Consider the following 14,802-nt stretch of genomic DNA (forward strand, 5'->3'; position numbering starts at 1 on the left):
TATCCAATGATTAAACATGCTATCCACTATTAAAAGCTAAATGCAGTCAAACCAGTGTCAGCTATTTGAGCCTTATGAACCCCTGGTTATACTTGTTGAGTACGATATGTGCTCACTCTTGCTATTTCCCACCACTTCAGTTTACTAGTAAGAGTTGGGCAGAAGAGCGATGGAATCATGAAGGTGTTCTCAGGATACAAGAAGTGCTAGGCATATGTTACCCCCAGTCAACCGTCCCTGTGAAGATTGAGCCTGAAGATTAGTTACCGTTCCGCGATACTCTGATGTAAGTGTTAATTATAAGTATGTTTTCGTTATATAACATTGTTTCTTATACTGTTCCTTTCTGTTGTTGTATGTGTGGACTTACTGGGCACACATATAGCCAGTCTGGTTTTGTTCTTTAAAACCGGATGTAACACGTACAAAGCAAACTTTTATCACATAACAACGCATAATTATAATGAAATTTATATTTCATCATGGATCGTTTATTACAGACCCGGCGCAAACTATTGGTGACAAAGCCAGATATCATCACAACTAATCATTGGACGACCCAAGATATCATCATAGATCACAAGTGCCCGCGACCCGCGACCCGATGGGTATTTACTCTATTAGGGTATCAATATGGAGTGAAACCAGTATCCATGGGTACACAAACGGAGCAAACCCTTCACCCATTGGGTATGCGGGTATGGGGACGTTCTAATAGTCCCCATACCCATTTACCCATGGGTGAAAAATACCCAGCCCAAAACTAAAGAAGTCCACCAGCCACCAGTCCACCGGCAGCCCATACACTGAAACCCTATGTAGTGCTAGCAAAGTACTACTCTCTACTACGTGATTTGTATGGACAATGAACTATTATGGTGTTGTGACTAGTGGTTGCAGCAGAAATTATTATGTTGGTATTTGCTAGGTATATGATGAGGTGGCTATGTGACGATGCTTGTGAATGGCTATATGACGATGCTTGTGAATTGCTACTACGTGACTGGTGCTTGTGAATTGCTGATATTTGGCGGGTATGGGTGACCCGCCGGGTCTAATTTACCCACCCGGGTATGGATCTGGGGAAATTCTCCAACCCATCACTCTATATGGGGATACCCATGGTGTCATATTGTTGTCACGGGGATGGGTCTGAAGAGTTCATACCCGATGGGGATTTACCCATTGCCAACACTACTCTCGCCCTACTCATATGTCTGTTTTAGAAGTATAGCAAACACCACTTCATCATTGAACCAAATACTCATCTATGACACTCACAGTTTTAGGACCGTAACGAACGCCACTTCGTCATAATATAAGTCTCTAGGCGGTCATTTATCCATCCGACAGATATGCATGCCAGTCACATGTACATGTGACGTGTACCTATATGGGACCCGAAGACTTGCGTGGCGTGCCAAAATCAACATCGCGAAGAAGCATCTCCTGATTGGCATTGTCCTCGGTGCCGACTGGCAGCTCCTAACAGCCCTGTTGCGCAAGGGCTGCCTTTGTTGCTGTAGCTAGCATTTGAGGCTTTCCACTGACAATGCCTTCATATCGTGTCTATTTGATCAATGACACCAGTTGGCAAGATCAGGTTACTCATGTAAAAGGCTAGCCTGCAGAATTACAACATTAACCATTGTGGGTCTTCTACAATATGAGCGCAACTCAACTTACCAATTTTTGATCAGTTTTGTTATGGCAGCAAAGTAACCACCAACCTACAATTCTATATAAATTGTCGTGTGGGTAGCCACTTACTTTCTTAGACATTAATTAGGGCAATACCTAACTGCATAAAGTCTCAAACTCCTGATTTCTTTCATGCAGAATATATATTAGCTAGTGCATCTCTTGTGTGTGGTGGAGAAGCAAACCCAACACCTAGTAAATCAGCTAGTGTCAGGCATGAGTGGAGCTAGGATTCCAACTGGTCATGTAAACATATTGGAAATTATCAAATCCATCTTTTGATTAAAATATACACCCCCTCAGACATACTAGCTCCATTCCATATTAAGTGCAGTTTTGGATATGGACACATGGGAACTAAGGTGGTGTGCAAAGGAAACGAGAAAGAGAGAGATAGAGATAGAGATAGAGACAGAGATAGAGATGTATTCAGAGAAAAGTGAGAATGACACACTCTTTGTGAGACAAAATCTGAATGTTAGAATGACATACTTTGTGGGATCCGAGTGTATTAAGGAAGAGCTATAGAAAATATAATTTACCCATTGATAAACTTGTTTTACTTCATGCACAGATTAATTATATCACTATTATAGAAACGGTTTATAGAGGCACATCTTTTTTCAGTTCCATCAAGAACAACTCTCGAAATGCCTCCAGAGTGCCCCAGCATTGGACTGCATCTGGAAATCAAAGTTTAAAAATGGTCTATATTCCCAAACTAGAAACATTATTTTGAGAACTAGAAATCAATCAATTTCAAATATAATCCAGTTATATAAAAATAAGTACCATTATATTAATCACAATATATAATTTTAAATCCATTTGAAGATATAAATATTTTTTGAGGAAACAGGAGAGACCCAAAGGGCCTCTACTGAAAAATATATTAAATAAATAAAGGTTCGAGAAGAAACAACAAAGTAATCAAGGGGATTACAGAAAAAAGGAAAACCTTAAGGATTACAGCCCCAGGACCAAAGAGGGGAGTTTAGGAGACAAAAAAGGAAACAAAGAAAATCAACAAAATTACGCAAGGTGGTCTATCCATGACTCAATTGCCGGGAAGTACTTCTTCTTAGCTCTCCACAGGAGTTGTCTGAAGATTTCTTTGAAAACCGTTAAACCTCTGAGGCAGTCAACTTGAATTCCTCTAAAGATGAAATCATTTCTTAATCCCCAAATGCACCAACACATGATGATGATAATCTCCATAAAGAAGGGAGCATTGATCTGATTTCTGAAACTGTGAAATCTGTCCACAAAATTAGGACTGCTGACCACTGTTAAATTAATGAGGCTCCAGCAATCTCTTGCCACGCTGCACTCAAGAAAAAGGTGTGAAGCTGTTTCTTCCACGCTCTGATTACACAGAATGCAATCATAGGAAGGCAGAAACATATTTTATTGATATTGTTTTCTATAAACTTAATCAAAATTAAAAATAATTTAGTACAAAATTAGAATTGCACTCTTTTCTTGACCGAAGGAGTACCAAAGCTTGTACGAAGAGGACACCTCTAAACAACTTTGAGAGTCGCTGATGAATTTTACTTAAATAGACATGTTATATTTGTTTGGTATGGTTGTGGGTCCTAAGGGAATTGCGCGCGCTGATGCAGAATGCATGCTTTGCTTTTTACATTACCATGAATGTCCCATTGCCTAACAATTGCATTTTATTGCTCTTTCGGATCCTATCAAAAGTTGCAGGAGTTCAGCACAGCTATATACTATATATATAAAACAAAAGGAATCATAAACACGTTTTAAGCTCTCTTGAGTCGTCTCTAACTGTGACTGTGACAGCAGGTTTCCTGGAACTACTACTAGGTCGATATGGACGGGAGAAAGCCTTACAGATTCGCTGTCACCATACGGGTGATCGTCGCTGGCATGTTCGTTATCAACAAGGCAGCAGTGGACCATGGATTCAACGGCTTCTCGTCTTCGTCTTCTACCGCCAAGCAGCCGCGTCTCTGCTCCTGCTGCCCATTGCAGTCGTTCTCGAGAGGTAATATAACTGTAACTCCATCACCCGCTGGGCCGCTGACTGCTGACTAAAATCTAGGAAAATAAATGACAAATTACGTGGTCTTGTAAACGGTGGATCAAAGGGCCACGAAAACGTCAACTTTCACCAGGGGATTACTTTCACCTGAATATATTCAAAAAGGGTCTAAAAAGGTAGATTTACAAAAGTTTTGAGAAGAAAAAAAAAACAACAACAGCACCGAACGCTCTAGCGCTAGGGCGAAAAGTGGCAGAGCCACAGATAAACAAGGAAACAGTAGCAGAAAAACGTTAATGGGAGCGGCATGGATCAAAGGGACGTTCGTCGCGGTGCTCGCTGTGCTGGCATTAAGGATGAAAACGGTCGGAAACGGTCGAAAACGGAATTACAATGTAGAAAACGAAAGCGGTCGGTACGGAATATTTCTATATTTTAGCAACTAAAAAGTACAAAAAAAGAATAAAAATGGTTGTGAAACCAACTGAAACTGACAAACTTTTATGTTTGACAAAATTCGAAAACAGTTTCATAATATAGAAAACGATATCATAATGTAGAAAACGAAAGCGGTCGGTACGGAATATTTCCGTTCCGTTTTCATCCTTAGCTGGCATGGTCCATATCGCTCGTCCTGCAGGTGTCATCAACATATCTGCATATCAGAACTATATAAATGTTTTATTAATTGTACTTATTACTTGTGCTTGATCGATCTATGTCCATCCATTTGTAGGCCGCTGTGCTCAAGGAGTTCCCGAACAAGATGCTTGTGACGGTGACACAATGCTTGTTCAGCACAGTGCAATCGTTCTTCGTCGCAGTGGTTGCTGAGAGGGACTTCTCAATGTGGAAGGTCTGGCTAGACATCAGCTTGCTCACGGTCGTTTACTCGGTAAATTTTGTATTTGAGAAGTTAATTAATTACTGCATCAAGTTCTTTTTTTGTGTTTTTTCTAACTAATAAACTGGTACTGGTATGTACTGGTTCTGGTACTACCACCAGATCCTCATCTACAACAAAAGTTTATTACGACTTGTTACATTTTAGTTAGGTTAAGAAAACTGTCAACCTAGATTAAGAATTCCCAGGGTTTCCATGGAAGTTGTCAACTAGGATTCAGAAGCTGTTGAATAATAAGATCTCAAAATTTGTTGCATTTTCCTCATGTTGATTTTTCACTAGATAAGTAACAACTGCACCTTCACCAAATAATACTTTTATTTCATTTTTATTATTGACCAATGCTAGCTATATTGTGAGGGATTATTTTATTCATTTACACAACCCATTTCCAAAAAGGTGACCGTAATTTTTAAGAATACTGATTTGCATGTTTATATGCATGCATGCATGGATCCAACAAACCAATGAGTAAGGGGTTTTTGGTGTCCGGACTGAACTACTATATCCAAGCATAGTGCATGGAGATGAAGGGTCCTGTCTTCCTCACCGCTTGGACTCCACTCACCTTTATCCTAACAATATTTTGTTCCTCCTTTCTAGGAGAGATGGTTCATGTTGGCAGGTAGGTAAGCATATACTACTCTCTCCATCCCAATTTATAAATCATTCCAAGAATCTTCGAAAGTTAAAACATCTTAAGTTTGACCAACATTATAAGAAAAATAGACAGATTTATGACATCAAATAGATATTAGTATGAAAATTAACTAATAAAGAACTTAATGATACTTAGTTGGTATCATAAATGTTATTATATTATCATATAAATTTGGTCAAACTTGAGATGTTTTGACTTTCTAAGATTTTTGGAATGACTTACTATAATTTGGGATGGAGATAGAGGGAGTATATATTGTACGTCGCACCAGCAATAACGAACATAAAAAATTGAATAATCAACCTTTTTATGGCCCTCTTGTTTTTCTCTCTTAATGCAAAACTGCAGCGTTATTGGTGGAATCCTGCTATGTGGAGGCCTTTGCAGTGTGCTAGTGCTATGGGGTAAAAGTAGGGAAACTAAGACTGGACAGTGCAATACAGAGACCACCACGGTCGACGGTGCTCAAGGTGAGGTTCACAGAGAACTAGAAGGGCAGAAGGAAAATAATGGTAGGGAAGCAGAGCAGGAGAAAGCAGAATTTGGAACCTGTATTCAACAAGTGTGATCAATCATCCCTTGAATCCAGAACTGTTCCTGTTTATTAATTTGTTTTCAATATATTTATGTATCATGACATCCTATATTCCTTTTGAGAACTAATTTGTTAGCTAAAATCAGAAACAAAGGTACTGTATGTGAAATCTTAGGCGTGGCTATTGAGCATTCACAATTTGCTCACATTTTTGTTAACTAGAGAGAGAGCACGGATCTACTTCAGATTTCAGAAGTCAAGTCTCACTTTCTCTCATCATGGATCTGTGTATTCTAATACTAGAGGGTACTCGTAGGAACGAAAATCGCTTAATTTTCAGCCAATTGTTCTGAACTTTTGTGATATTTTCATTGAAATTTGAAAACTGAACAAATCTCGTCCATTTACTGATGTATGCATTTATCTGAGGTCATCCAAAGGGCCAAAAATCATGAAATTTTAGCCAAAATTCTGTACCAATTCAAAGCATCTGACTAGCTACTCCTTAAATACAGTATATCACTTCAGTTTTGATGTCAACTAGGGTGCCAAGGACCCCATGCATTGAAATACTCAATCGATTAATTAAGCAATGATTGATGTATGTGAGTACATCCAAATCAGTGAAGAAATTTACTAGTGCACGGGTGTGCTGGAAAGTACATCGAAATCAATAAAAAAATTTACCAGTGCACGGTTGTGCTGGAAATGAACAATCGGATTGCACGTGCCTTTTCCTGAAAAAAAAACGACACCCCCTCCCGTTTTTTGGAAACACACGCGAGGGAGAAAAGGTAAAATCGTTTATGACAACGACACGGTCTCCAAAGCTTATCTTTGATTTTTTATAAAAATATTTATCAAAAAGTGGCATATGTATTTTTATGAAATTCATCAACTTAAAAGTTATTTATGATTTATATTCATAATGTTTGACTCAATTCTTATCCAAAACAACTTTCTTTATGGGTATGGAGGGAGTATGTAGTTTTGTGCCGCTTTCAAGGAGTGGGCCTATACGAACCTGTTGCCCAAGGTTAGTTTTAGTGGGGATCTCATGAAAGTTTATAAGCATTAATAAGCTGACATGATATAAATAAGTAAAAAAAGAGATGATAAAAGTTTTATGTGATAAAATGTATTTCATGGAGATGAAGATGGTGTTTATAGATGCTTTTGGAATGACAAAACTTTTGTCCCTAATCTTTTGCTACAAAACTCTTGCACATTTAAACTTTACTTCTTGGTGTTTAGATGCATGGTAAAACTTTAGCCATGCAGACACAACACGCGCCCCTCAGTTTTGGGCCTCTTGGATCTCAAATGCAAAAGTTTAGCAATCCAAGTTTTGTTCTTTTTTTCCCATACTGTTTAGAATGATTTGCCAAAAGATGGGGTAAAACAGCAAAAGTTTTGATGAAAGAGGTGAACTAAACAGGCCCAAAACTTGTCTACACAGCTTCCAACTCATGAGGTCGAAAGTGGAACATGAAACCTACCACTGAGATTATTCTTAGTTTTCTTTTGTGGAACCTAATTTTTTTAAAGGTCCAGAATTTTGACATTATATAAATAAGCAAGAAATAGAGTTACAAACAAATGCATGAGAGGCGCTAACCCACGGAGCAGGCCGCCATGTGGGCTGCTAGAAACCTATGCTAATTACTCATGTTGTTTATTTAAATCCTTGGGAAACTAAGTCTTCGCCTTCCTGTTGAAGCCCAGTCGGAGTATTCGTCCTTGATTCTAGTGAAGACCGATAGCTCCCCACTCGATGCTTCACTGAAAACTCTAGTGTTTCTCTCCTTCCAGATATGCCAAATAGTCAGTTGTGCGTCTGATTCTAGTGAACCTTATTTTTCTATTTCCAACATAAACACAGATCGAGATCCAGAAATCTAGAAATCAGAAGACCCTGATGATCCAAAAATCAAACAAGATTGAAGGAAAAGAATCAACATGATTATGTATTCAAGTCAAATTCTTGCATCCTTTTCTATCTTTCTTCACTTCGTATCTCCTGCCCAGTTCATTTTTTGAGTAGAACAGAAATCTGAAAACCAATTTACTGATTTAGTTTTATACTATGCTAGTTCCTTTTCGTTGCACTTAAAAAAAACAACTTAGTTCAAACCTAGAATTGTACTCTTTAAGAAGCCGAAGGAGTGCTAGAGTTTACTGAGGACGAAGAGTTATAAGAGCATCTTCAAGAGTCTTTCTAAAGTTTGTTATCTAAATCATCATTTGAAGAGTCATTTCTATAAAAATCATCTTTTATATCTTTTCATTCTCCATTTTTTTACATCTTGTGTGCATTCTAGGAAGTCATTCTCTTTTTCTATCTTCAGCTAGCAAGAAATTTGAAATAAAAGATGGCTATGGATAACTAAATAAAAAGGCTGTTGGAGGTTTTTTTTATCAATATCTCTATTCTTAGTAGCTAGGAAGAATATGAAATTGCTCTTAGTAGAGAGGATAAAGATAAAATAGAGATATGTCATATTTTTTATATGATTGCATATGATACGTTGCCTTGTTATATATATGGCTGTGGGTCCTAAGTCCTAAGGGAAGTGCGCGCTGATACATAATGCTTTGCTGTTCACATTATGATAAATGCACTTTGCAACGATAGCATTAATACTTTATTAATATATTTCGGATCATATTAAAAGTTTCATGAGCATTCATCTGCTATATATATAGAACGAAAGTATCAGAAACACATTTTAAGCCCTCTAATATAAGTCTCTAGCTGTGTAAGAGCATATTATCTCTGCAAACTAGTCGATATGGACGACGGGACAAAGCCTTACATAGTCGCCATCATCGTACGGGTGATCTTCGCAGGCATGTTCGTTATCAACAAGGCAGCAATAGACCATGGATTGAACAGCTTCGTCTTCATCTTCTACCGCCAGATAGCCGCGTCTCTCCTCATGCTGCCAATCGCAGTCCTTCTCGAGAGGTAACTCGATTACTCTACCACCCGGCCGCTGGCCGCTGACTGATAACTAAAAGCTAGGAAAACAAGCAAAATCACGTGGTCTGGTGAACAGAGTTTCATCACCTCAAAATGATATAGAGATGATCTAGATGATCTGTTTAATTTCTAGCAGGAGAAATGCAAGATCCATGTCGTCCGCGTTGCTCTTCAAGATCTTCGTCTGCGCCTTGATCGGGTATGTAAGCTAAGCATATGCATGTAGTTTTGTTGAGTAATTTATTTAGGGTTCATTGAACGATTGATTTCCTCCGGAGCTGAAGGAGGAATTTGAGATCGAATTGCTGTTGGATTGGTTCGTCGGTTTTGCAGGATTACATTCAGCGGCACGCTGTACAACGTGAGCCTGAAATTGACATCAGCAACGGTGGTAGCAGCATCAACCAACTCCATTCCTGTGATTACTTTCTGCTTGGCACTTCTATTAAGGTGTCTAACTGACATTATAAATCATAGAAGAATCAAGTATATATATATGCAATAATGTCTATGGAGTAATTATAAATATATATATATGCTTTGGTTGTTAACTATATGTAATATTGGCCCACGCAGGATGGAGGAGTTGAAGCTGAGGAGTCCATCGGGCATAGCCAAGCTGACTGGCGTGGCGCTCTGTCTTGCCGGCGTCTTAGTCATTGCCTTGTACGCCGGGGAGTTGCTGAGCGCCGTCAACCATCACCATGCCTTCGTTGCTGCTCCCACCCATGCCGCCTCCGCCACGGCCCCGAAAACGTTGATGGGAGCCACCTGGATCAAAGGGACGTTCATGGCGGTGCTCGGCTGCTCGCTGCCCTGGCATATGTCCTCTGGCTCATCCTGCAGGTCTCATCAACATCTGCAAATCAGAACTGTATACATAAATATAAATGTTCTAGTATTAATTTTACTTATTACCTTACGCTATATATATCTGTGTCCATCCATATAGGCCGCCGTGCTCAAGGAGTTTCCGAACAAGATGCTTGTGATGGTGACACAATGCCTGTTCAGCATGGTGCAATCGTTCTTAGCCGCAGTGGTAGCTGAGAGGGACTTTTCAATGTGGAAGCTCCACCTAGACATCGGCTTGCTTGCGATCTTTTACTCGGTAATTTTTGCATATGATGAGTCAATTACTGGGTCAGGTGTTTTTTTTGTTTTTTGTTTCTAACTACTAGTAAACTGGTACCAGATCCTCATCTAGTCTAGCACAAGATTTATTTAGAACTCGTTAATTACATTAGTTAGATTAATAAAATTGCTGGCCTAGGTTAAGAATTCTCAGGGTTTCCATTGGAAACTCGTTAATAAACGCACCATCACCAAACAGGGCTCTTGTTGCATTAATTTTAGTGAGCTGCAGTACTAGCTATATACGTACTATTCATTTGCACCATACATTTCTAAAAACGGCAATACAATAATTTTAAGAATACTGATTTGCCCTGTTTTATGCATGGACCCAACAAATCAATGGCCTAGGGTTTTGTAGTGGCTGGAGTGAACTACTATCTCCAAGCATGGTGCATGGAGATGAGGGGCCCTGTCTTCCTTACCGCTTGGACTCCACTCAGCTTCGTCTTAACAATGTTATGTTCTTCCTTCTTTCTAGGAGAGATGGTTCACCTTGGCAGGTAGATAACATAAGTTGAATAATTAATTGGCCTTTTGCTAGATGAACTCATGGAATTTGTTGATGCCTCCTTATTTTTCGCTCTCTAAAAAATGCAGCATTATTGGTGGAATTCTGTTATGTGGAGGCCTTTACAGTATGCTATGGGGTAAAAGCAGGGAAACAAAGACCCTGCAATGCAACATAGAGACCACCACAGTCGATGACGGCGCTCAAGATGGGGTTCACAGAGAATTAGAAGGGCACAAGGAAAATAAGGGTAGGGAAGAGCAAGAGAAAGTAGAATTGGAAACATGTGTTCATCAACAAGTGTGATCAATTCAGATGAACCAGGAAATGCTCCTGTTTATTAATTTGTTTCAATACATTTATGTATCACAACATCCTATGTTCCTTAAAAGACTAATTTGTTAGATAAAATCATATATAGAGGTATTGTATATAAAATCTAGGTGATCCATGCTCTCTCTGATTGCACATCCTTTTTCTGCAAAGAAATAAATTTTCCCTATCATCGTTTTTAGGAAATACACAGACGCGTGAGGGAGAAAGGTGTGCGGTTGCATGCCGCTTCCACAATGGTGGGCCCACATGAACCCGTCATCGATCTTCTATTCCCTTGCTTGCTTCACCGTTTGGGACTCCAGAGAGCCTCACGCTCAGGTCTGCATGGCCAAGCAGCACCGTTTGCCAGTTTATTTGCCACCAGTGGAGTGACCGATGTGGAGCCTTATAATTACAGCACCGGTACCGTCTGTTTGTACTGCTGTTTCGGTCCCTGGAATTTTCGGTACCCTCACGTCTCTTTATGTTCTCGCGCATGTAACTTTTGAGATAGTGAGATTGTTGTCGGCTGGTGTCCATGGTTTTTTCTCTTCGTATTGAAGGGATTTTCTACGTAATTCGTGTGTCTTCGCTGTGATTGATTTCGTTTACTTCATACTTGTATACGTCGTTCATAACAATTTGTCCTTTCTTATGATAATAGATAACTGGATCTTTTAACAAAAAAAATTTACCGATTAACTTTGTCTCCATGCAGCCTGGTTCTTTTCCCTCGGCACATCCAGATTTGTCCTTGACTTCCAGCATGCACGCAGTCCACCGCGCATGGTGCTAGCGTGTCTGGTATTGCTATGCCCTAAGCCTGACCTCGACTCAGGCTCGGCCGGACCCACTTGCCCTTGCATCTCGCTTGAGTCGCTTTGACCTCGCCAGCACCACCACCCGGATAAGTGTCGGAAACCTTGCCATCTACAGTTCACTGCAACCACAATGCAACCAAATTTCTATAGTTTCTCGTCGTGCTGAGGATACCACACCGCCTTTACTTCTCCCGGAGGTTGGAGGGTTTTTCGCATATTTTATGAGTTGGGTAGCCAGGATTCCTAGTTTCCCACCTAGGCACGCAGTTCCAAATCATCATCGTCTTCTCCTTTGCCTTTTGCCAGTCGCCATCGTCGAGATGTCGACCCTCTTCTCCTGGCACGACCAACAAAAGCCCTCTCAAGGTCCGCCCTTGCATGTTATATGATTATGCATCAACTTAACACTTGCAATTAGCACCAATCCTCTTTGGATTGTTTTTGTCTGCCAGTTCTAGATTGGAATCGACGTAGGAAGTTTTGCTGTTTTAGGAGGCCAAGATGGCCCTTCTGTGTTTACGATGGTGGTGTGGAAATACGTGTTCATTCTCATGCCATCTATATAATGATCCCATGAAGCATGACAGGGGAAGATTTGTTTAAGCTTTTATATAAGGGTGATGAGATGGTGGTCATTGAGCATGTTGTTAAATTTCAGAACCATAATCTTAATTATAGCCTCCATGCACTGCAAATATTCACAAAATTGAGGCATTGCATTATCTGATTTAAGTTCATAATCCGAGTATCCTACTCACTATGATGAAACTAGTTGCACTAAGGACTAAGCCAGGGTTACAACATCCTGATTCCTAGTGCTCCGGTCCCGAGCAATCTGAGTTCAAATCACTAGGAAGAGGAATGCTTACTTCTAAACTTTCAGTAGCATTATTGCCTCTAAAAGGATATGATGATAGCTATGGATGTGGCTCGAGATTTGTTGGATCATTATGAACTGATTCTCATCATTTTTAGATTAGAGAACTATAAGAAGGAATACAATCTTTTGGGGATATAGGGCCACATATGAAGAAAAACTGCCTGGTTTTGCTAAATCTTGATTTTCGATGCAAGGGATAAGCTTCATTGTCGCTTCTAGGATTGGATTTTTTAAAACTACGGTTAACAAATTTATTTAACAATTTGATATTTATACCAATATATCCTAGAATCGGATCTTGACGTGCGGTACTCTAACTCGTATCACTCATACAAGTCCACAAGTATCCCTGACAGAATGAGATCCGATAGCTAGCAACCGATTGAAAGGTCCAAATGGCTAGGGGGTGAATAGCCTATTTAAATTTTCTACAAACTCAACTAGAGATAAGTTGATTAGTAAGACAAATAGCGAAGCTAAACTAGCACTAGCTTAGCTAAGCTATGCAATCTACCTAAAGTCTAAATGTAACATCCCCGATGTTACGGTTACTAAAAGTGGATCATGTCATCATGAGCATTGCATAGTATTTTTGTTAAGCACACACTGATGCACTAAATTAAAATAAGTTTAAATTTTGTTGAATGTGCTTAGGAATTTAAGTGTGTTTATATTGTGTTTGGATGTTTGTGTTGGTGATTAAATCCCTTGGGTGAAAGTTTTCCGAGAGCTAAAAGGAAAAAAAAACCCTAATTTTAAACCCTGGATATGCCCCCTTTTGTGCAATTTAAAAACTAAGCAAAATTTGAAGTTGTGTTTAAAAGCAAAGTTGAAGATCTTGTCAAGATGTACAACTTTGGTGTTTTGAGTTTTTGAAGTTTCAATACAAAATTCAAAGTAATTTTGAAAATACAGATTTCCGGAAAGTATCCCCTTTTCTAATTTGAGTCTTCAATTCAAAATCTATTTGGAATTTTGAAAAATGGTCAACATGAAAGTTGTAGGGCTTGAAAAGTTGAACAACTTTCATGTTGGGAGTTTTTCAAGTTGTTTTGGAAAATCAAAAGTAATTTTGGAATTTCTAATCTGCCCCAAATAACAAAATTGAAAATTTTCCCAATTTGAGATTTGATTTCAAACTGTTTGGCTCAAATTCGTCCCTTTCCTTTTGAAATCAGTCTTGGACCCTTAAAGATGTTTTGTAGCATTCAAAATTCTGAACAAGTTTTATTTTGGCAAAAATTTGACTTCTATTCAAATTTTGGTTGATTTTCGCAAAAGACAGAAAGGGTAAATGGGGAAGAGGGAGATAAGCCTTGGTCACTGTTCTTGGCGGTGTGCAGCTGGTCTTGGATCTGCGTTTGCCAGCGCGTGAGCACCGTTTTACCTCGTCCAAGCACGTGCTTGCGACCGTGGCGAGGTGAAGCAGCTGCTGGCGAAGTGGAGCGCGGCGTGTCCCTTCCTCTTGCGCTCACCGACGTCGTTTTGCCACCGGAGCACCGACGGGCAGCGTTTCACTCAAATCCAAAATTCACCGCAACGGTTGATCCATATCCAAATTCACCGTGGGCATATCTTTGTTACATCCTTGCGCATCGCCAGAACCCATCCTTCTGTTTCCTTTCGCACCAGAGCACCGGAATTCATCGTTTTCCTCCTCGCCGGAGTAAATCGCCGCCGAGCTCGAGTCTCCCGTGGTTGGCCCATCCGGGCAACTCTCTGCTCTCTCTTTCTCTCGTCTTTGCTTCGACATGACCCTGTGATGCTCATCGGCTCGTTCTTTTCTCCGTTGTTTCACAGCTGTCGCTGAAACATCATCTTCTTCGTCGGAGCTCGCCGCCGGAGTCACTGGTCGCATGGACGAGTATCACCCGATTGTTCTCTGCTCCTTCTCTCTGCGTCAGCACACCCAGGGTGAGATGCCGATGCTTCCCGACCTCTTCATCCTATCTCTACCGGTCCAGGGTCACCGGCGTAAGCGCCGCCGCGGCCATGTCCGCCGCCGCTCGTGGCCAGAGCTCGCTAGGGCAGTAGAGTTCGGGTTTTCTAGCTCGTTCGGTTGCGGGTTGCTTGCTGGTGCTCGTGCTCGCCTCAGTTTGGTTCGGGGTGGCCGGAGTTGGCTGGCGTAACCCACGCCGCCGCGTTATGCCGCGCTCTGGTCAGCCGGGGCGTCGGGGACCTCGTTGTTGTAAAGATGAGAAAGGGGAGGGGGTTGGTTGCGAAGTCCTTGACTCAAGTGAACAGTCGTATGGACTGCGGGTTAGTTTAGTTTAAGCCGAGGGATCTTTTTGCAAGATCGCCATGGGGCGCGGGTGTTTGGCCGGCTGGGCCGCTGTGCGCGCG

General features: G+C 40.6%; 2 pseudogenes; both read left to right on the forward strand.

Moving 5' to 3' along the window:
* LOC8074006 lies at positions 4,012-5,848 on the forward strand (annotated as a pseudogene).
* On the forward strand, positions 8,629-14,588 carry LOC8074007 (annotated as a pseudogene).

Source organism: Sorghum bicolor, chromosome 6 (assembly GCF_000003195.3).
Source record: "Sorghum bicolor cultivar BTx623 chromosome 6, Sorghum_bicolor_NCBIv3, whole genome shotgun sequence".
Classification (NCBI taxonomy): Eukaryota; Viridiplantae; Streptophyta; class Magnoliopsida; order Poales; family Poaceae; genus Sorghum; species Sorghum bicolor.